This window comes from Protopterus annectens, chromosome 1.part1 (genome assembly GCF_019279795.1).
Source record: "Protopterus annectens isolate FY-2018-M chromosome 1.part1, PAN1.0, whole genome shotgun sequence".
Lineage (NCBI taxonomy): Eukaryota > Metazoa > Chordata > Ceratodontiformes > Protopteridae > Protopterus > Protopterus annectens.
Window position 1 is genome coordinate 1,934,717,746 of NC_056726.1, and position 25,373 is coordinate 1,934,743,118.

Genomic DNA, 25,373 nt, shown 5'->3' on the forward strand with positions numbered 1-25,373 from the left:
ACTTCATGCAGACGGGTGAGTCCAAGGTCCAGGGTTCAAGACTGACAAGGTTTTTTATTTTGCTGCTGAGCAGTACAAGGGCCTTGTCACACAGAGTGACTAAGGCACTTTTAAGCAGTTGTAAGCGGGTTTGTGCGGGTTTGCGTGACACTTAGCGATGCTTAGCTAAGTGCACACGAGGTCACACTCGTGCACCCCCGCTAACTACTGCTTAAAAGTGCTTACTCCCGCTAACCCCCGTGCTAATTTCTTTTAAAGAAAAGAAAATGGAGAGATAGGAAAGTGGTGAAAAAGGGGGCACAAAGAGGGAAAGACAGTAGGGAAACAGCTCAGGATGTGCAGGATGGGTGTAGGGAAGGTCCATAGCTGCCCATTTCTTTACCAGCAATAGCTGTGCATATGTTTGAATTTTGGTGTGAAATTTGAAACCTTCCACCACTGAGAGAGGAGTGAGGACAACAAAATATGCTGTACTGCCAATTAGAATTATCAGTTTACATGTCCAGCGGACATGTGTGCGAATTGTGCAGCTATGTATGGGGTGTAATTTTTTTGTGGGAACAGATTGCCCTTTCTTTTTTATTTTTTTTTCAGGTGAGAGTGGAATGTGAGGTAGAGGAAGTAGGTATATTTGGGGAGGTAGGTTGGGGAGGTAAACAGACAAGACAAACAAGTCGCATACAGGGGCGGAGTTTGACACATGGGGTGGGTGAACACAATTGATGGGGAAGGATGTTTGGAAATCACAAGCCCATGAGCCCACAGATGGTAACAGTTGAACTGAGATCCCCACCCATGGGCAGTCATCACTGCACCTTCACAGCCCCGAGGGTGGCTGTGCTGAGGGCTGTGTAAGACGGGCAGGCTCACCCGAGAGATGCGCCACTCTCGCCTTGAACTGGCGTAGGGGATCAGCCACTGAACGCTGGATCTCCCTACGCACCACAGCCCGGACCCTAGCAAGGGTGACAGGTGGCCCTCCTCCACCCATGCTTGCACGGGGGGATGAGCCCCATCCCCTGCAGCACTTCCACCCAAAGGTGGCACAGGACCAATGGAGGAGGGGAGCCCAGGCTGGGCAACAGAGCCGCTGGTGCCAGGTGCACTCGCCAACTGAGGAGGGACAGGTGGGTCCGCTGGGACCGGCCTTCCCATACGTTCTGTGATTAGGTGTGTTTAATTACAACATAAACAACAGCATTCCAGATTAGTTGTAACAGCATGCAGTAATATTCCCATTAACCCAACACACCACAGTTCCCACAGTCGAACAGCAAACATAACACATGCATATATTGAACAAAAGTGGTTATTCCAACCACATGCAGGGATGATTGGTAGCAACAGGCCATCATGAATGTGGTGTTTGAACAGGGCACATGCATCAAGATGAGTGCAAATATTTATAGAACAATAGGACATATGTCCCAACAAATATTTAAGATTACACATACCCATTGAGGTGTGGACTTGCATGGTTTATGCCCATATGGTAGGGTGTAGAAAAAACATTGGTTAACATCTTATAATTACTTTTAGTCTGCACTACATTCCCAGTGACTGCAAGTGTATATTCCCTATCTGTGTTATTACACTTGTCACCATACATTAGGTTGTGTCATGGGTTTGGCTAGTTCAATATATGCTTGACCTATATCTGACATACTAACTGTCCAGGATGCAGATGTTACTGCTACATATTTCTTGTTTGCATTTATATTTCTTTATCTACATATCTGGGATGTTTTCACATAACATTTTCACTTCGATTTGTACAGAACCCTGCATTTCTTGACACACACTCACATTTCTGGTGAATAATTACATGCTACTTGTGTGCCAGGTTTACTTATTCATGCCAGCCAGTAATTGACTATTGTGGACTGTATATATGTTTCACAGCTACTAGCACTTCCATCACCCACTTTATATGGGACTGCATAGTTGCCAGCACATTTTCAAACAGTACTGTTTGTATAATGCAAGGGTACAACAACATTTCAGACTCTGTGACACAGACACACTCTGGGTTTTAGACCTTTATTAATGACACTGCACACTTTTCCACAGCTCACTCCTTTATTTGTTTTAACGGTGTTTATGGCAGACATGTTCAAAACATATTATACCTTTATTAATAGGTTAGAACAATCTTTTTTTCAGGCTCACTCACATGTTATATGACAGTGCCTGCAGAGATATTATTCCAGACATATGTTACCTTTCTTAATGGGTTACTACACTCTTTTTCTGCCTCTCTGATGTTTTTATCTGACAGTACATGCAGAGGACTTATTCAGGCAATTCTATGGCTGTTTTATTGGACTACAACACTTTCTTTCATGCTCTCTCCCATATTTTATATAACAATACATGCAGAATAATCACTAACCTGCCTGGTGGTGCAGCCTTAGCACCCTATCAGCATAGGCTTGCTGATTCGCAGCATGGTCACCTGCAGCTGTAAAGTAAATGAAGGGATATCGAGACATACCTATCCGTTATAAATACTCCATTATCAATTCTTACATACTGCATTCCATGGCTACATACTCAGTTGTGGGGCATTCTGCATCCCACAGGCCTTCTGTATCCTCTGGTTCAGGCGGTCCTGCTTTCGTCTCTTCAGGTCTGCATGGTGGTGACGGACCTGCTCACCAGTCCTAGGAACGCCTGTGGCACTGGTGAGGTCACGAGCTAACTGGTTCCAAACCTCTGCCTTGTACTCCATCCCTTGGAACTGGCCCTGCAGGAGTCTTGTCTCATGATGGTGGACAAGGAGCCAAACCATGTATTTGGACTCCTTGATGCCCCAATGTTGCGCTCAGAAGCGTAAACCCTCTCCTGCACCTGCCATTCTGATTGCAAATGTGAGCTACAATCAGTTATGGCGAGTATTCCCGCCTATGGGTCTTAAATATGCCACATTTCCCACACTTTTTTGTAATTGGCCATTTTGTAAAATTCTCGGCTGACTGCAGACCTGCTTAGTAATGGTTAAACTACCATTCGTAAGTTTATGAAAGTTAATAGTGGCTGCTTCCCCTATGTTGTCATGGCTTAGTGGTTCTGTACTTTGATTATGATGCAAAGGGTCCTGGGTTCGAACCTTGTCATTCTTTTATTTTAATACTGTCTAGACAGGCTAGGGGGTGTGGCTGCGTTTAAGCAACTTAGCTCTATATTGCTCCCCGGTGCCCTACGGTGCCCTGGTTGGCACAGCGCACATGTCTGCGCAAACACATTGCGCTGGGTAAAGCGCTTTTAAACTTTGGGCAACTCTATTGCGCTGGCTAAAGCACTATTACACTATGGGCAACTCTGTTTAGCTGGGCGAAGCACTATTAAACTATGGGCAATGCTGTTTAGCTGGGTAAAGCGCTATTAAACTATGGGCACCTCTGTTTAGCTGGGTAAAGCGCTATTAAACTATGGGCACCTGTGTTTAGCTGTGTAAAGCGTTGCTTAACAGCAGGCTATTATATATCTGGGTCCTTTAAAAATATATATTTTGTTCAGTGATACACTGGCCATGTCACTGCCTTTAATAAAATTTTAATCATACATGTCTGGTATTATTTCAAATACTGATTTAAAACATAAATAAGAAGGGGAGTGGTGGGACTCTTTCTCTTTGTGCATACGCTCTACCATTACGCTATTGCAATTTGGTGTGATTTGCATAAACATTCTTTCTTATGCTCTTCCATGTCAGAATTGCTAACTCTAGCTAAGCAATGGGCACACCTGCGCACACGCGCAAATACGGGCAGCTATATTGTGGATTTAAAAAAAAATTTAATTATTTACTTTATATAAGTGTGATGGGATTTACAGTGTCAGGGAGTGTGGTGCTGGGTGCAAGTACATTTGAGTAAACTCTCTCTTGTGTGTTGACATTATGCTTTTTAAAACCTTGCAGGGGCATGCACATTTAGACTGCTCGGCAGTCGGACACGCCCCCTGCTTTCCTACTCAGTCCGTGTAAGAGTTACGGTTGAGTCAGCGTGCCCTCATGAATATTCATGGCACGCTGACGTCAAGCTGTTCAACTGCAGCCTCCGCATAAGACTTATTAAGTCTTAGACGGAGGATTAGTGAATCCGGGGGATTATATTTTAACCTTTGCTTCCTTATATGATTATCCCTGCTTTCTGTTACCTTTGTTATGTTAGAGATGTGAAACTTTCTAAATCTTTATTTGAGAGTATACCCCAAGGCTGATACTTATTTTTTTTTCCATTCACATCAGAGTTCTACTCCAATTAACAAATCTAAAATAAAAATAAATAAAGTAAATAAATATGTAAATAAATGGTAAAATGCAACATGACAAATAAAGACAAGCATAATACAATGTGAAATGTGCTGTAAATTATGTCTTGTTTGCTAGATCTAGCAGATTAGTTTAGGTGCCTCTTGAAGCCACCAAGTACTGGTGACTCTGTAATTCACCTTTTTAGTAGGTCGCAAAAGCATCAACCCTAAATGACAAAAATTATCTGTAACCATAAATTTTGAGACCATTCTCAGTTTCATGCATATACTTTCAAAGCATGAGAAGCCAGTGATTTGGATAGTAGTCCCTTAAGTTGGGTTGGGGACTATCAGAAACATACATATATTTTCAAGGCATGAGATGGCCAATGCTAGGGACAGTAGTTCCTGGAAATTGGTAGGTGAGCCAAGTAATGTAGGCCCAGTGAACCATGATCAAAATCTTAGAGACTATGTGATCTGAGCAGCAGCTAGTGCAGACCACACAGAACTAATGAGTGATAAGATGTTACTGAAAAACCCTAAAAAGCAACCAAGCTGCAAAGTTATGTGCAATTTATTTACATTTGTTAACCTGAAATTTCAAATTGTGAAAATTTGTTTTCAATGTAGTCCTAGGGAGAATTTTGCAAAAATACAAATTTGTACAATGGAACTGAAGCAGCAATATTAGATAATAAATAAAGTACATATAGACATAGGATCTTTTCACTGTCAACTTGCACAAAATACAGCATTCAGCTGCACAGGTAGTTTCCACACAAAGGCATGCCACAGTTCATAGTACCAGCTAGAACAGCTAGGAAAATCAGTATGTAATAACATGCAAATGAAAAAGCACAGTTTAAAAGATGCCTAAAGAGATGCAAAAGAGTATTTATGTGTTCATATCAAAATGCATAGTTATAAGGTGTACTGGGTGTGAAGCAAGTTACACCTTTTTAAAAGTAAAATCAGTATTATTAATGTCTAGAGCTGCAACAAGCAACCATGCTCATTTCATCAGAAGCATTCATGAACCACACCGTATTTATTTATTTAATTTCTCTTGTTGACCAAATTCACCACCATAACAGGAACAGGCAAGCAAAAACTGAGGGTAATGCTACTCAATGCTAGAAGTCTAAATTTCAAAATGCACTCACTCGAGGCACTCCTTAAAATGGAGAACATCGATATCTGTGTAGTGACTGAGACCTGGTTCAAGGCTCCAGAGAGCGCCCCTGCACTACCAGGCTATAACTCATACCACACCTTTTCGGCCATCTAACCTGGACCGAAACACCAAAGGTGGGGTTGTGTCCATATTCATTAAGGATATCCACACCTCCAGGCTAGTTGCTCAGCATAATGCATCCGAGGTTATCCAAGTGCAACCAACTCTTGCAAAACTGCAATCCAAATTGTAGCTTGCTACAGATCCCCCACCATGCCCCAGGATTCCCACTCCTCTTTTCTTGATGTACTGGAAAATATTAAGGTTCAACCAAACACCCTAATAATTGGCGACTTCAACTACCCCACCATTAACTGGGAAAACTACTCATGTACTAACTCCTTAGTGCAACGCTTTCTGGAATTCATAAACTCCAATGCCCTAGATCAACTTATCCACACCCCCACTAGGGGCAATAATATTCTAGACCTAGTCATTACCAACATGAGTGACCGGTGTTCCACACCTGAAGTCAGCTCCTCGTTGGTCCGATCCGACCATAAGCTAATCACCCTTGATATCCACATCCCACCCCCCCTATTAAGGAAACCACAGTAAGAAATTTCTCCAAAGCCAACTTCATTCTTCTTAAGACAGAAGTAGTGAACTTCATGACACCCATGCAGATGGACAATACAGTTACAACTGCTGAATCCTACACAAATGTGCTCTATAAGCACCTACATGAGTGCATGGATCGTGCTATCCCAAATAGAACCAAGGCGCTATCCTCCAAAAAAAAGAAGCCAATCTGGTGGTCCCCTGCCATAAACAAACTGTACAACAGAAGGAAGAAACTGTTGCAAAAGAGAGTAAAATCCCATGAGTGGAGGAGCTCCCTGGTCAGCCTCAGTAAGAAGCTGAGATCCCTTATAAGATCCTCCAAAGCTAGCTACAAAAATAAAATTGCCACTAATTCCAATAACAACCACAAAGCATTCTATAGCTATGTCAAGAATCTCAATGGCAACACCCAGATTTGCTCTGAGTTACAGTACAAAGACATGAAAATTACAGAACCAACTGATATTGCCATCATCCTGGCAGATGGGTTCAGTGCTAACTTTAGCCCCCCTCACCCCCTAAAGGGCCCATATCTATACAGGAAGAATGCAGAGTCCCTGTAATCACAACTACGCAGGTGAAAGCTGCACTCTCTAAAGCCAAAAACACAGCATCCATGGGACTGGACAACATCCCAGGCTGTGTTTTACATGAACTTCAGAATGAACTGGCTCCCCACTTAAGCACGATGTTCAATAGTAGCCTCGCATCAGGCTTTGTGCCCACTGAATGGCACACAGCAACAGTTATCCCACTCCACAAAGGGGGAGCCACCACTGATCTCGGGAACTATAGACCTATTAGCCTGACGAGCCTGGTCTGCAAAGCCATGGAATGTATCATCATGGAACTCATAAACAAAGACATTGGTAACCTCCAAACTCTGGATCCCACCCAGTTCAGGTTTGTGAAAGGCAGATCATGCCTCCTGAATCTGATCGACTTCTTTGAGGCAGTCACCAAAGCTGTTGAAAGTGGTTCACACAGCCTATCTTGACCTCGCCACGGCTTTCAACACCATCCCCCATTCTGGAATTATAGCTAAACTCAATAAACTGGGCATAAATCCCTACGTCACAAGATGGGTTGCCAACTGGCTCACTGACAGAACCCACATTGTAAAAGTTGCAGACTCCAAATCAGACCTCAAACCAGTGACAAGTGGAGTACCACAGGGTTCCTTCCTGGGACCGCTTCTGTTTGGTATCTACTTCTCTGAAGTATAGGCTAACACAGAAGGCCTCTGGCTAATGAAGTTCACAGATGACTGCAAACTAGGAGCCATAGTCAAGTCCCCAAATGATGTGAACATCCTACAGAAGAGCCTCTCTGAGACAGATGCCTGGAGTCAGAGCCATAGCCTCAAGCTCAATGCCAAAAAGTGCAGTGTCATGCCCTTTGGTAAAAACTCTGTACCCATGAACTACCACGTAGGCAGCAATCTACTTAGCACCAAATGCGTGATAAGAGACCTTGGGACCCAGGTGGGCAGTAGTCTCTCCTATGATAGTCACATCGCCACAGTAGTCAGGAAGTCCTTCTACGTGGCACACCTCATCATAAAAGGGTTCTCATCCAGGAAAAAAGAGGTCATCATTACCCTCTACTCATCACTCATTAGACCCATTATAGAGTACAACGCCCCTTTTGGAATGTACCTCACAAGACATCTGCAGCAGCTGGAAAGGCCACAGAAGTACCTCACAAAGAGGATTACTGGACTCAAACAAATGCCCTACAATAACCGCCTCAAAAATCTCCAGCTTTACTCCGTAGCATATCACCTACTCAGAGGTGATCTCTGCCTAACATATAAAGCTATGTCAAACCCAGAGCTGTTGGACATGCTACACCTAAAGAAATCCCAATCCCTCAGAGCTACACGCTCTAGGGACCTAAACCTTGTCACCACAATGAACAGGACATGCTGGAGGGATAGATTCCTATCTCAGAGACTTCCCATATTCTGGAACAGGCTACCCATCTATGTCAAGCAAAGTTCTTCATTAGCACTCTTCAAGAAAAATCTTGATGAGTGGATGGGAAATAAGAAATACACCCCGGGGAGCCCTTCTGTGTGTCTGCTCATCAGTGGCACAGGAAAATAACTTGCTTGGGTGGCATAAGCCAGGGAACCTTGTTGGCTAGGCTTGTGTAGGCCCTTGGGCCGATAGCCTAGTACCTACCTATGAACCTATGAACCAGGTCAGTCCCAGTAGGTTAATGGCTTCTCTTCAGGGAGACTTTAGATGGCATTTCTACTACTAGGGGAAATTTGTCCTGGGCATTGGAGTACATCTCCTGTTTTCAATAGGTGCCATTGGGATCATTTGCTTCCACCTGAGCTAGATGGAACCCTGGTTTTATCTCTTATCTGAAGGCTGGCACTCTCAGTTGTGCAACATCTGCATTAGTGCTGCACTGCAGTGTCAGCACCCCATTTACCTGGAGTAGGATAAGACCCCAAAGTCTTCTAGTCTTCCATAACCAAAGATGAGTCTGCTACCTGCTGATCAGCTGACACTACTGACTATCAGCATTGCTAGCTTTCAGATAGTAAAATGACATGGGGTCAGGCAGTGAAACGAAGATCGCAACTTCAACAGATTGCATATTCCCTCCTCACTGACCAGCAAATTCCAGACCATTTCCTCATGGACAGTGATCATAAGGGCATCATTCTACAGTTACCTCCCACAAACAGGATGGAGAGGAAATGCATGGACCTTTTGCACTGGTCGACACTATGGTATGTATACATTTACCATATTTGCTACAAGGACCTTCAAGAGACAATCACGTGTCATTCTGCAGAATAATTAATACATTTCTTGATATGTGACTTCCATATGTAGAGAAGCATGCATGTTTTCTAAGCACACCAGGAAATGGGAAAGCCACACCATGTGTGGCATCTATGACATCTCCTGTCTTTCCAAAGCACTGAGTGCTATAGATTGCACACATGTAGTAATAAAGTTTAAACCTGGTATTTATGAACAATGGCATGCCATTTGGAAAGGCTATGTTCCAATAACTGCTAGATAACATGCAACAAGCAGAGGTTATTAACTAATGTGTTTGAATAGGACCTGGGTGCTCTTGATAATTCCCACAGATAGCATGCAAGTCCTCTCTACCAAGACATCCTGCATATGGAAATTAAATAGGGTCAAATATTTGAGAAGAAAAGGAACCACATAGCATATATATATATATATCTATATATATCTATATATATCTATATATATATATATATATATATATATATATATATATATATATATATCTATATATCTATATATATATATATATATATATATGTGTATATATATATATATATATATATATATATATATATATCTATATATAGGTCTACCTGAAAACACCGACAAGGAAATAACCGACACGAAAAAAAAAAAAGACGACAAAAAAAGAAAGTTCAAAAATGCGAAACTTCACATGCCTGACAAACCAAAATCCCGACAATAAATAAAACAAATACCTTTGCCGAAAAACACACACACAACGCAAGCACACCAAAAACCTTACAAACCTACACTAAACCTTACATACACAACTATCTATGCACTAACCTTAACCCAAACGCTAACCCTAAGGTCCGTCACTATCGCACACTTACCTTATCCGCACCCTAACCCGAACTCACTTAATCCACCCCTAATCCTTAACTCTGTCACTATCGCACAGTTATCTTACCCTCACCCTGACCCTAACTCACTTAATCTGCCCCTAACCCTCAAGTCCGTCCCTATCGCAGACTTACCTTAGCATGTTGGTGTTCTCAGCATCGGGATTCTCAACTGTCGGTCTTCTCTGTTGTTGTTCTGCACTTTCGTCCTTTTCAGGTAGACCCATATATATATGTATATATATATATATACTCAGAGTTGGTATATTTAATTTACGGGGGGTGGGGGGTACAGGGGCAGCTTTCCCCCATCTAAAAACATAGCAAACAGTGTGTGGGATGTTATTTATAGATGCTTTGTAGTTTTCAATGTTTTGAGATTCGATGTTATGACTTTTAGATGTTTTGAAGTTTAGATGTTATGGTCTTGATGTTTTGAGTTTAGATGTTATGAAAAGTAGATGTTTTGATAGGTAACCCTTAACAGACATGTTGTGTGTGGGACGTCACAACTCCTTTTGACATGTACACCATTGGCTACTGACAGACATCCTAAGGACATCATAGTACAGTACCACTGCTAGCACAGTTATGATCCTGTGAACTACAGCACAGATATGACCAATATATGTGGACAGTCTGGCACTCTGTGGTCAGTCCAGAGGTGTACACAAATCCCCTTCATGCGAGACATTTGGATCACGCCTCACAATGTGGATGTTAATAGCCATGTACATGGGTATATCAAGTAAATACTGGACTATATATGCCCACACAGTTTAAGCATTCACACATGCCAGACTGTCCTGACACATAATACCTGGTGATGCAGAGGTCACATGGCTACATACTACCCAGTATTTAGTGACATACATCTGTACAGAATCCCACTGCTTTGTCAGAAATACACAACAGTTATGGTGGTCTGGCAGCAGTTGCAAATAACTGGACATAACAGCATACTGGGTAATTGCACTAAGCTGCTAGGCATGTCACAAAGCACTGTGCAAACTACAGGCAGACTGCCACAACACTGGACTACATTTTGTATGGGGGAATACACATGTACCTGCAAGTATAACAGGCTCTACACACATGTCACAGCACAGAGAAACAGACTCCTGTGAGAAAGTGCATACCCACAACCAATGTGAACACAACCACATATGGTATGCAAGCTTAACATGACACTATGCGGACTGTCTGATAAACACCATCCTCATATGTGCCACTCAGGCTAACCCTACATACACTGGGTCATGACACAGTGTGGTCTGATGCCTGTCTGTGGTATGGCACACGTGTGTGTGTCTGGTCCTACAGACATGTGAGCCAATAGGGTTCCATACACTGGAGCAGCATATAACATCAGATAGAGCAGGACCAAGAGCAATGGCATCTACCACAGTCTGTGCACAGCCCAAGGTACACATGCGCAATACTCATACTGTTGACAATCACCATATGTACACAGACCTCAGTACCGTACACACAACCACAGAATGCCCAGGTTATGTACTCAGAAATAACCCCTACTATACATAACATGTGTAGCAGTCTGATATCTGACTGGCTTGTTATCAGGTATGATGTCAATAAATAATGGTGTACAGAACATATGCACCTCTTACTGCATGACATATGTACAAAGGTTGACAGACTTGAGGCTGGCGCTACAAACACTTGGCCAATATTGGCATGTTGCTGTGATAACCTCATACATTTACTGTCGTACCAGGTTTGTTGTGACATATGTCCTATGAGGGATATGAAGTCAGTAACTCTTGTGGCTGTCACCATGTACTGACAGCAATCCTCAGACTATGCTTCTGCAGTTCTAAAATAGGTGTTCTGTGAGTAACACAAGAAACATAAGGCTCCACACACTGCCTAGTCTGCAGATAACCCTACAGATGGGAGTTTCCTCAAACACATAACACTGTCATGACAGGTATTCAATCATGTAGTCCAGCCATATCAACACACACCCTGTTAAACTGACATTACTCCAAATGAAGAACAGCAACACTTACATTCTGTAGTCATGTCTGGCACATCCCCCTCCTGTCTGTTGGCCTGTTTCTACAGTGTATGTTGTTAGAGGTAAATCCCAATACCATCTCTGATGTTGTTTGCCAAACACCAAATTGAGGTCTTGCTCACAGTGCATGAAAGGCCCATCACCCACATGGTGTTCCTAGATATTGGAATGTGTTTCCATGCAATTGGCTATGGGAATGTTACCACGGTTATTCCACATGCAGTCAGCTAGAGGGGGAGTGCAATTTGTGCAGAGGCCATCAGCTGATCATGAACATCACTTACAAAACAAAAGCTGATGCATAAGCAAAGCAGGTGCACCTCTCCACATCCACCAGAGAGGGAGTGGGAGAGACAGACAGAGACATAGCAAGTCAGAGAGGGGGTAGGAGAGTAAAACCTAAACATCTTTGTATCACAGACCTACCAGTACAGGGTTTCACACCCCTGACTGATTATGCATCTCTATCACATGTCTATGCAATTATTACATGTGCCACATAGCTTGCATGTTGGGGAGTTGTCCAAAGGTATATCTGATGGTGAGTGACATCTGCAACATTGATATAGTAGTGATAAGTTAGGTGTAGTACACGTGCCTGTCCAGGTGAACAGGTGTCAACATCAACACATCAACACAGCCACACTCCCTCAGGGACTCACACACATTGACACAGTTGGCAGGGTCAGGAATAAACTTCCTATCTAGCTAGTTTGCCACAATCCAGTAATGTGCATGTATCACATGCACCACAGGGGTTAGCCCGATGATATATGGGCAAAGGGTATGAGAAGGTGCCTGATATCAGACAGCATGCTTCAGTAGGCCAATGGGAGTTGTAGTGAGTATGAATGTGGTCGAAAGCATCATACTCCACACACACAGACACAGGGTGCAGTACTGACATGCATGGTTGCATTGCTTCACAGGTGTTTAGTGGCTGACTGTGCCAGGAGGCTGTACAAGGCTAGGAAAAGGGTATACCTTGGCATCAGACCAAATGACAATGGCCTGCAGTGTGGCTCACGGGTGTAGTCATGGGTGTAGTATCTGGATTGGCCCACACAGGTGGGTATTGTATTCACCATCCTGTCACCTGGGTTTCTATTGTGTATGGCCAGTGCTGTGACATGCTTGCTATGTATGTGTTCTATAGTCCATGACATGGATGGTGTCTGGAATGTGCACATGTCCCACATGCATGTTCAGTGACATGTGGAACTGTACCTGGGGTGTCTGGCCCATGTTGTGTATACAGATTGTTATCATTAGATGTGCCAGTCCTGGCCTCAAGTGGTGGGAACTGGTAATGGACACCAGGTTGACCCTGCACCTACATTGAAAGCATGATACAGGTATTCCCTGGTGTCAGTGGCATCTGTCCATACAGGTCTTAATGTCACATATAAGGATATGGATTGGCACCCCAGCCTCTAGGCTATTTGACAGCTGTTATCCTTGTAAGGTGGACATTGTGACATATAATAGGCCCACCATATAAGAAATTTACAAAACCTGCTGCACAATGAGTCCAGTTGTTACACACTCACAACTACCTCCACACAGGATGCGAACACAGACACAGTTTTTATGTCTAGGATTAGAACTCCTATGTAACTAGTTTATCACACTACAGCATTATGCAGTTACAGGACATGCCACAGAGAATACTGAACGATTCCTTCCATAAAGGTGCATTTCAAGGTGAATGCCAAAGAAGGACAATGGAGGTTGTAGTGACTGTGAGTGGCCTCAAAAGCATTGCTCCCTATACAGACAAACAAACACACTTGCCATGTCTGGGAATAGAACTCCTATGAAACTACTACATCATAGTACAGCATTATGTGGCTATATGATGCACCACGGATATTACTAGTCAACTCCTTCCCCAAAACTGTATTTCAAAATGAATGACATCAGCAGGCTTGCCAAAGAAGGGCAATGAAGGTTGTATTGACTGTGAATGGCCTGAAAAGCATTGCATCCTACACAGACAGACACACACACTTGCCATGTCTGGGAACAGAACCTGTACCAAACTACTATATCACACTACAGCATTAGACTGTTATAGGATGCACCACGAATATTATTGGATTACTTCTTCCCCAAAAGTATATTTCAAAATGAATGACATCAGTAGGCTTGCCAAAGAAGGGCAATGAAGGTTGTATTGACTGTGAATGGCCTTGTGACCAAACCACACCAACCGTGGGTAAATCCAGCATTACCCACACCCAGGCATGGGTTATTGCTTAATTATTTGATTTTTCCTCTTTTTTATTGTATTCTTTGAGCGCAGCACTGCTAAACTGAATTGTGTTTCTGATGACAAAAGTCTTAGCGCATGCATAATAATATCTTGAAGTGTTGAACTTATATCGGGAATTAGCAGTACTGTGTGTTACTCTGTAGCATCTTCCATGCAAAGATTTGTACAATACAGGCTTAACAATATATAGCAGGTACACTAATGTAGCAGCAGGATAATGACATCTTTACTTGAACTTTAGACCATTTCCAAGAGAAACATTTATACCTGAGTATTAATTGCGCACCCCTCGTAGGATATCATGCTTCTGATAATTAACATGTGACAACACATTTCAGCAAACACAAATGCATGTAGTCATCTTCAGTACCCAATTAACCACTGTAATCTGTACTTCAAGCTCTTCGGCTTGTTGAAAAGCACATTAAACTGTCTAAATATGGCTTAGCACAGCAATGCAGCATGCAACTCAGTAATGTGTCTGAAAGCAATAAAATCACAAGTTATTGCCATGAGCTGTCTACTTAGCTTTAGTTGCATTTGTTGCCCAAACATTGCACAAATGCAGAGGCAGAAGATTAATGATACAGAAGGGAGAAGATACATCAACAGGATGACATGGAGGCAGGGACAAAGTAAATTATGACAGTAGAAGGATAGCGGTGGTTCATAACAATATGTAGCCAACAGGTACACATAACTTAGTGTACTAAAACAGTCAGTAACACCTAGGTAATGTCTGGATTAGAGCCCTTGAAATTATTCAAAATTCTTTCAATAATGTGAGCACCAGCTCATTATGTCACAAAGGAATTACTGCTTCCAAACATTAAAATAACACTACAGGAGAACAGTAACAATTTACTAAAGCAGAAGATTACCCACCTTCCCTCTCTTAGCCTTGCCTTTTCCCTCATCCTCCATCAACTTCCTATACTTATCTACTCCTACTACAATCTTCTCTTCACCAGCTTGCACTGACCCTACTATATTTCATACCCTATTCTATATAACCTAATCTCAAACTCCTATTGTATACTTAATCCACCTACCTCTGTATCTGCCCTTACTAATTACTGCTCCCGCTGATTTGCTTATAACATCTTCCTGCATGTAATGATGTACATATATAAATACAACAAACAATGACAAACAATTTATCTAGACAAATGTATAACAAGATCATTCTTAATTTCTTTTGGACTCCTAATGATCAGTTGTTTTAAACATCATCTGACCATCTGTAACCAATTTCCTCAGTCTTGATAGCATTCGCACACTGTTATTCATCTACTCTCTATTATTATATACTATTGCATTATACTTGTATGATACAGTTCAATACTGTAAAAGGTTTGTATCTAGTCTAGTCTACCTGGGCCTCCACTGAAAATGGGTTTCTAACCCAGTCGGACTTTCCTGGTAACCAAATGTCAAACAAATAAAGAAATAAAGTGTGAACCAAGAGAAATACAGAGAGATACAGACAGCAATATCAGCAATATGTTTTGTGGGGCATGTAGGAATTTCTGTATGGTGTTTTAGTTTTAATAATTAAATTATCATTAATCTGTCATGCTCTGTAGAATAAAGTGCTTGCTATAGGTACCAATAAGAGGAAGGAAAGTGCAATAAACATAAATACCTAACCGGGATAAGGTTTACTTAGTAAGTCTCCCTGTTGGGACTGCAATGTTTCTGAAAATTATGTCTTGCTGCACATTTCCCATGTTACGTTAAGGAAATGATTTATATGGAAACAAATACTGATGCTTGCAATAAAATAGATGATAGGAATTTGAAATGTTGGTGTACAGCTGTAACTGAATTCATCATACTAGGCTACAGAATAATTATCTCAACGTGCCACATAGAAACTTCTACAGTAATACATCCAGTAGCCTAAGATCAACAAACCCACTGAGATCCCTTTTTAACCACAGCCTGTGAACCAGTTATGTTCTGGTGGAATGGAAGACAGCAACAGTAATCTCTGTCGCATATCGTCTACTCAGAGGTGATCTTTGCTTAACGTACAAGGTCATGTCAAACCCAGAGCTGTTGGAAATGCTACACTTAAAGAAATTCCAATACCTCAAAGACACATGCTCCAGATATCCAAACCTTGTCATCACAATGAACAAAACATGCTGGAGGGATAGGTTCCTGACCCAGAGACTCCCCAGACTCTGGAATAGACTGTGCATACATGTCAAGCAGATCGCCTTTTTGGCCCTCTTCAAAAGGCACCTTGATGATTGGATGGGAGATAGGAAATTCACCCTGGGGATCACGTCAGTCACCCTGCTAGACAGGGGTCCAGGGAAGTAAATACTGTGGGAAGAAATAGCCAGAGAATTGTTATGGCTAGGCTTGTATAGGCCCTAGGGCCTAGTACCAACCTATGAACCTCTGAACTTCTGAACCTCACACAAAATGGGACCATTACCCAACCCTGGGAATTATAGGCTATAAGCTTGACTAGCTTTATCTGCCATGGAAATAATCATTATGGACCTTATTAACAAGGACATAGGTATTGTCCAGACTCTGGACCTAACTCCATTCATATTTGTTAAAGGTAGATTATGGCTGTTAAAATGGTTGAATTCTTCGTAAACGTCATTAAGACCCTGGACAAGGAAAAGACAGTGCATACCACCTATCTTGATCTAGCCAAGGTTTGACACAATCCCCATGCAGGTATTATAGAGAAACGCTCTGATTTTGGGAATTAACCCTTATATTACCAGATGGGTAGCCAACTGGTTCACCAACAGGACACATACTGTCAAACTGGGTGACTTCACCTCTAGCAAAAGACCAGTCACCAGTGGTGTACCACATGGTTCTATGCTGGGCCTCTTACTGTTCAGAATTTATTTTTCAGAAGTACAGGCAGACTTGAATGGCCTGTGGCTGACCAAGTACATTGATGATTGCAAACTGGGAATGAGCATTGAGTCCCCCAACTAAGTTAATATACTGCAGGCAGGGTTAACACATACAAATGATTGGTGTCAAAGACAGAGATTAAAGCTAAATGCAAAAATGGATTATTATTCCCTTTGGGAAAGTGGACATCCCTTCTAATAACAGTATAGACAGCACCCTCTAAGTGGAGACCCAGTGGTATGTAATCTAGGTACTCAGGTTGATGGCAATATGTACTTTGACCATTATGTACCCATAGTAGTAAGGAAATTCTTCTGTGTGGCATATCTTATAAGTAAAGGCATCACATCTAGGTCTAAGGATGTTATAATTCCATTATACAAAAACTGCCAAATTAAAAACTACTCAAAATTGAAGATGGACTGGAGAACAAAACAAACCTGACAGAAACAAATCCATTTAATGAAGCGCTTTTCATTACAGTGATACTGTAACTTCATCAGATACAAAAATAACTTTACGGTATTCTTTTATAACAGCACTAAAATCATGTGATCACAGGCTCTAATCAGCTACATAAAATTCAAGCTGATGTAAGAAGACAGAGCAATCATCCACAGTATATTATGTCAGCATGTGAAGCACAGCTTTACTTGGCAGAATAAATGTTTGATTAGTGGTTTTATTTCTTTGAGTAAAAACCTCTTCAGATCTGCCGTAAAGTTGTTTTTGTATCTGATGAAGTTGCAGTATCACTGTAACAAAAAGTACTTCATTAAACGGATTTCTTTCTGTCAGGTTTGTTTTGTTTTCCAGTCCATCTTCAATAATTCCATTATACTCTGCCCTCATCAGACCAATAATTGAGTACAATAACCCCTTTTGCGTGTATCTCACCAGACACCTGCAACAACTGGAGAGACCACAGAAGTTTCTCACCAACAAATTACAAGGTGCAAAAAATAAAGGGCCGGATTCATGAAGGCTTGCATGGAGTCTAAGAGTAGAGTAAGACTCCAGACAGCCAATATGTCTGCCGAGCGATCCAGGAACAGCTGGCAGGGCCATGCCTGAGAGCTCCTAAAACTACTCTTGCACGGACAGTGTTAGGTTATGCAAATTACCTCATTTGCTGCTGAAAGCTAAGCAAATGTTGTAAATTTGCGATCCAGGAAACACTAACCTGTCCGTGTAAGAGTAGTGTTATTTGCAGAAATGTACTCCGTTGGTAACTGAGTACCGTTCTGCAAATAGCAAAACGGAGCTATAACAGCTCCAAATAAAGGATGCATCCAGTTGAGGAAGCATGCCAATGGCCAAATATAAGGTCACTGGCATTTTTATCCGTTGCAAAATAATAAAAAAAAAATGTTTTCCCCGATCGCCGATGTTTAAGCGTAGCGCAGCACCGCGCAAACGTGCGGCGCTCTAAAAACCTGAAAAAAAAATAAAACCCAAAAATAGGCATTTTATTAAAAATATTCTTCTGCCATGCAGGTGAATGGCAGGCTGTAAACAACATGGCTACTGATTAGTGGTTGCTAAGGAGGGAAGCTCAGTCTGAGAGATGTAACCAAGCATTAGTAGACAATCCTATGCAAATGAGGATAAGGATAGTGAATCCCAATTTTCCCTGCCATGTGAACCATGTCCCTAGAGTGTAAGAGTAGGATTAGGGGAGTAACAGAGTAGAAAATAGGTGACATCATGAGGGGGTATGTATCAAAGACTGTAAGCTTATTGGAGTAGAGTGGCATGTGTTTACTGTGAGTTACTCAGGACTGGAAGAGGCGTGTCTACAGTTGTCTTAACTGAAACCCAGAAACTGAAGGTGTACACTGTGGATATCACCAAAGTTTCTTGCAAAGCTGCTTACACTGTGTGCGCGCCTGTAAACCCGTCTAAGCCTGTGTGTGCGTGTGTGCACCTGTGTAAGCCTGTGTAAGGCTGTCTAAGCCTGTGTGTGCGAATGTGCACCCGCCTAAGCTTGTGTAAGCTTGTGTAAGCCTGTGTGCGCGTGTTTGCGCAGCACTACCCCTGTGGAAACAGAAAGGGAAAAGGAAGGAAAAGAAGCAGTAGGAAGTTAACCAAGGAGAACTAGCAGAGCTGCCAGTTGAAATCAATCAGAATCAGCCAATTACACAGGCAGTACACTAGCCCAGCCTAGCCCAGCCCTTAAAACTCTGCAAACAGCATTCCCCATGTTTTTCTCAGAAACACTGCAACACTGCAGTCTACAAAGAGATGTGAAAACTTAAAAAGCTTAACTGAGACAAACAATGTTAGGGGCTGCCATTGCTATTATAAGGCAACATGTGCAAGATGCTGAGGGTGGTGCCACTGTGAATGCTGCTGAGCAACCCACAGTGTGGAGACGGAGAAGAGTGTACAGACCCAGGGTAACCTACCAGGGGCTACATGAGCTGGAGATAGTGGAGTGCTATAGAGTGGACAGAGACCTACTGCAGCAAATTGTTGAGCTGTGCAGGCCACGCCTCACACACAGAACCAACAGAGGGGAACCCATCCCAGTGGAAACCAAGGTATGTGTTGGCCTAAGAATACTAGCAAATGGTACCTTCCAGAGACCAACTAGTGATATGATGGGGATTTCACAGGCATCAGCATCCAGGGTACCGCACCAGTTCCTGAATCCCATGTCAGCACATGTCGGTGATCATGTATATTTTCCCAATTCCTGTGAGGTATTGGCCAGCAATGTGCATCTCTTCCAGCAAATAGCGAAATACCCTGAGGTAGTGGGTGCAATTGACTGCACGCACATACACATCAAAGCACCAGCTGATGAGTGGGGTAGGGCCTACATCAACCACAAGGGCTTCCACTCCATCAACTGCCAGGTCATGTGCGATGCCCAGGGCATAATACTAAATGTGTGTGCTGGCTGCCCTGGAAGCTACCACGATTCCCATATCTGGCATCTGATGCAGCTGTACCAGATATTTGCCAGTGGGGACATCCCTGATGGTCACCTAGTGGGGGATGCTGTATACGCACTGGAACCGTGGCTGATGACACTCATCAGAAATGCACACACACCTGAACAAGAACTCCATAATGAGGCACACACACAAACAAGAAATGTAATTGAGCATGTGTTTGGGATGCTCAAGTCACGGTTCTGGTGCCTGGACACATCTGGTGGAGCCTTGCAGTTCTCACCAACTACATGTACCCAAATTGTCATGGTATGTGCCATGCTACACAATATGATCCTGCGAAAACAGCTGCAGCAGGAACAGCATGGGGCAGGGCCAAACAGCCCCCCACAATTTCCAAGGCCTGCACAGGTACAGCGTGACTCGGAGGAGGAACACCCTGAGCCTGCCCCAGTAGGCTGAAGGAGGCATGCCCAGTATGCCTTGGCCTTGGCAAAGAGGCAACTTATAGCACATACGCTGGCTCAGTCGGAACCTTGGAAATTATGCCTCTCTCTGACTCACACATAAAATAAAAGGGATGCCTAACTTGACACTACCTGTTTCCAAACATGTATAGGGAGTGTAGTATGTGCATCCGACATAGGCAGCCCTGCAGCACCACCTGAGGCATTATTGCCATGTTTTAAGCAATATAAATCAGTGCTAAGCAGCTTTTACCAATATTTAATATATGTAAACAAAATTGCCCGTGCTAACTAGCACAACGTCGGGCAACATTGAGGAATGTTGGGCAAGGTCGAGCAAAGTTGAGCAAAGTCAGGTAAACATGCTCATATTTGCTTTACTGTTCCTTAAGCAGTCTGGTCTGCCCAGCATGAAAATAAAAAGCAGTGAGAGGGCTCAAACCCAGGATACTGTGCACTATAATCACAGTACTGAACCAATAAGCCATGATAGCATTTCAGTGGCACAGACAGAGCAGGACAATTGTACACTAATGCAAACACAAAGAAATGCTTTATCATGCCCCTAAAGAGGCATATGGGTAACCTCCCCCACAGGCCTATGCAGACAGAGAACATCAGGCCAGGCAGTGTGATGTGGGTTGTGTAGGCTATGAAGTCGCAATCTAATATACATGACATTGGACGCTAGGATCTGTAGCACAGTAGTATGCCTCAAGCCAGTATGATAGGCAACAGTACAGACTGAAATGGTGTACCACACATAGCAGTGCAGGCATAGCAAATGTGTATAAGTGTCAGGTGAAACCCTCATCCTATGTACACCCACAGTAACAATCAGGTGTGCCCCCGGGTAGAAATGTACAAAGAATAGCTATCCCCCCTGTATGTAGAAATGTTGATAAGTCTATGTAAAGTGTCTCATGGAAGCCCTGCAGGCACAGCATGATCCCTGTTGATCTATGACACAAAGGTGAGCCCTGCTGTAAAATACAACTTGATTTTCCATACGCATATAGTATAAATGTCTATACCGGGTGTGCTCACACACTCCAACAAATGTAGTGGATTTCATTCAGCATCACACTGAAAGGTCATACTGGGCATGCTCACACACACAGGCTAAATACGGATGTGATAATAAGGGATCTATGGACAAATGTGGATAGTCATCTCTACTTCCAGAAACACATTCACAAAGTGGTCAGAAAGTCATGCTATGTGTTCACACAAACTGCCAAGGTCTGTGCATGTAGGTCAAAGGAGGTTCCCACTACTCAGCAGTCATCAGACCTGTCAGAGAGTACCACAATACACTTGCGATGAATCTGACTAGGCATGTTCAGCAGCCAGAAAGACCATTGAAGTACCTTAACAAGAGATTGCTGGCCTCAAATAGTTGCCCCATGCAACAAGACTGAATGTATCCCAATTTGTACTCTGTTGCATACTGTCTACTCAGGAGATCTCTGCCCAACAGACAGGTCCATGTCATGGCTGCACTCAGATCTGTTCTGAGTTACAGCTCAATGGCACTAAATATACAGACCCAACTGATATTGCCAACATCCTGGCAGATAGGATCAGTGTTAACTTTACCCCCTTCTCACCCATGAAAGAGCACATCTCTATAATGGAAGACTGCAAAGTTGCTGTCGTCACAGCTGCACAGGTATAATACATTCTCCAAAGCCAGTATCACAGCAGCCATGGGACCAGATAACTTCCCAGGCTGTGTAGAATCTACTTCCCTGAAGTAAACTTTAACATGGAAGGTCTGTGGCTACTGAAGTTTCCAGAGGACTGCAAACTAGGAGCCATAATTGTAAACACAAAAGATGTGGACATCCTACAAAAGGGCCTCACTGAGACAGATGGCTGTTGTCAAAGCCATGGGCTCTAGCTCAATGCCAAAAGGTGCATTGTCATCCCCTTTGTTAAAAACTCTGTAGCCAAGAACTACAACATAGGTTGTAGTATACTTCACTCTGAAAGTGTGACAAGAGAGCTTGGGTCACAGGTGGACAGTGGACACAACTGTGATAATCACATTCCCACAGTAGTCAGGAAACCCTCATATGTGGCGCACCTCATCACAAAATGTGTCTCGTGCAGAATAGAAGAGGACATTGTTCCCCTCTACTCATCACTCACTAGAACTATAATAGAGTACAACGCCACTTTTGTTATGTACCTCACAAGACAACTACAATAACTGGAAAGCCTGCAGCAATACCTCACAAAGAGCATTAGCGGCCTGAAATACATGCCATACACAGACCATCTCAAAATGCTCCATCCGTACTCCCTTGCATATCGCCTACTCAGAGGTGTTCACTGCCTATCATACAAAGCTATGTCAAACAGAGCTGTTGGACATGTTCCATGTAAAGCACTCACAATCCCTCTGACCTTCAGACCCTAAACTACAAGTGAAATACAAAAGGAAGGGGTGTACCCATTTACTTTATGGATACCCACACCTTCAGGTTAGTGGCACAGCATGAGGCCTTGGAGACCATGCAAGTGCAACTAACATTGGGCAAAGCTGCTCATCAGATTGTAGCCTGCTACAGATCACCTACCTTGTCTCAGGAACCTCACTCAGTATTCCTGAAACAGTGGAAAATATAAAGGTCCTATCAAACACCATTATATGAGGAGATTACAACTACCCAAACACTGAGTGGGAGAATTACTCATGTACAACGTCCTTTGCCCAATGTTTCCTAGAGTTTAAAAACTCTAACACCCTGGAACAGCTGGTCACCACGCCCACTAGAGGTGACAACATACTGGACATGATCATCACCAACATGGGGTACCAGTGTTCCACAACAGAGATAAACCCCTCGCTGGTAATATCAGATCATAAAGTAATCACACTGGACATCCACACCCCCCCCCCCCACCCAGTCAATGAAACCACTGTGAAGACATTTTCAAAAGCAAACTGCACACTTTCCAAGACCAAAGTGGAGCGTTCCAAAGACCTCTTGCTATAGGATAATGGTATACAATCTGCCGAATCATTTACAGGTGCATCCTATGAGCATCTACAGGGATGCATGGAATGAGACATTACAAATAAAACCAAGATGCACTCCTCCAAAAATAAGACAACAATCAGGTGGTTGTTGCCCATAAATAAGCTAGACAACAGAAGGAGGAAACGAACACATGATAAAGCCAACTTCACTAAAGGAAAGGCATTACTGATCATTATTAGGAAGAAACAATGATTACCCATAAAATAATCCAAGGACAGTTTCTAAAGACAAATAGCCAAGGAATGTAAGAATAACAACCACAAAGCCTTCGGTAGCTATACCAGACATGTAGGTGTCAACTTCCAAATATGCTGTCAGCTACTGAAAAATGGAAAGAAATACACTGAACCAACTTTCATTGCCCACATCCAGGGGGACAAGTTCAGTATAAACCCCCCCCATCACCCCCAAAAGGGCCTGTGTCCATCACAGAAGGATGCAGAGCCCCAGATGTCATGGACATGCAGGTAAAGACAGCCCTCTACAAAGCTAAGAACACAGCATCAATGGGACTGGATGGTGTCCCAGGCTACATCTTATACTAGGCCCAAAAGGAACTACACCCTCACCTACATTCACTGTCCTGACTCAAGCATACCACAGGCTATGTACCCAAAGAATGGCATACACTAACAGTCATCCAGCTCCACAAAGGGGGTGCCACAACAGAACCTGGAAACCATTGCCCTATATGTCTACTCAGCCTGGTCTACAAAGCTATTGAGCAAATTGTCATGGAACCAATAAACAGAGACATTGGAGACCTCCAGACACTGGACTCTACACAACTTCGCCTTGTTAAAGGCTGATCCTGGCTCCAAAACCTAGTTGACTTATTTCAAACAGTTACCAAGGACATAGATGGAGGTGAAAGTAGTCCACACAGCCCACCTGGACCTCACTAAGGACTTTCTACACCATTCCCCACTCTGTCATCATGGACAAGCATACCAGCTTGAACATTAACAGCTATGTCACAGGATGGGTGGCCAAGTGGCTCACAGATCAAGCACACATGTTCAGAGTTGCGGGTGCCATGTCCGACTCTAAGCCAGTCACAAATGGCATCCCACAGGTCTTGGTCCTGGGACCCCACCTGTTCAGTAGATACTGCGCAGAGATACAGGCAAGCACGGGAGGTGTATAGCTTAACAGGTTTGCAGATGACTGCTAACTGTGGCCCATAATCAACTCTATGGCTGACACAGACATCCTCCAGAAGTGTCTTACAGAGATAGACACCTGGTGTCAAAACAATGCCCTCAAGCTGAATGCCAAAGAATGCATAGTCATCCCCTTTGGGTAAAGCAAAGTGCACACAAATTACCACATAGGTGGTAATCCAGTATGTACAGAGAAAGTCATTATGGCCCTGGGGGCACAGGTAAATAGTAAACTCCCCTTTGATGATCACATGGCCAAAGTGTTTAGACATTCCTTCTATGTAGCCCACCTAATGTCACCTAATGTAACCCACTTTGTATAGTCTGATGATGTCACCATCCTACAAATATACCTGTGGAAAGAAGAACTCACAGTAATGTGTATAGTGCATCATGTTAATGCATACTCCTCTAGTACCATGAAGTAGTTAGGTAGGGGTTTGAATCCTGCACTTGACAACTGTGTGTGTTTGTGTGTAATCACCTGGGAGAGGAGCAGCCTTTTTGGAGAGTAGTAGAACACCTGAAAAGTGGCATACATATCTATGTCAAGTCTGATGATGTCACCATCCTACAAATATACCTGTGGAAAAAATCTCTCCCAGTAATGTGTATAGCACTTCGTGTTAATGCGTGCTCCTCTAGTATCATGAAATAATTAGGTAGGGGTTTGAATCCTGCACTTGCTGAGTGTGTGTGTTCTATGGATGTGACACAGTTTGTCAATGTCTTGTGGGTTTTGCTTTTACTACTGTATGACATATCAGTGTGCATTGCACATGTGAGGTAGCTGTGTGGCAAATACATAAACATACATGTTACCTCAATTATTGCATGTGTGGGAACCCTGCTTTCTCCAAGAACATATCTGT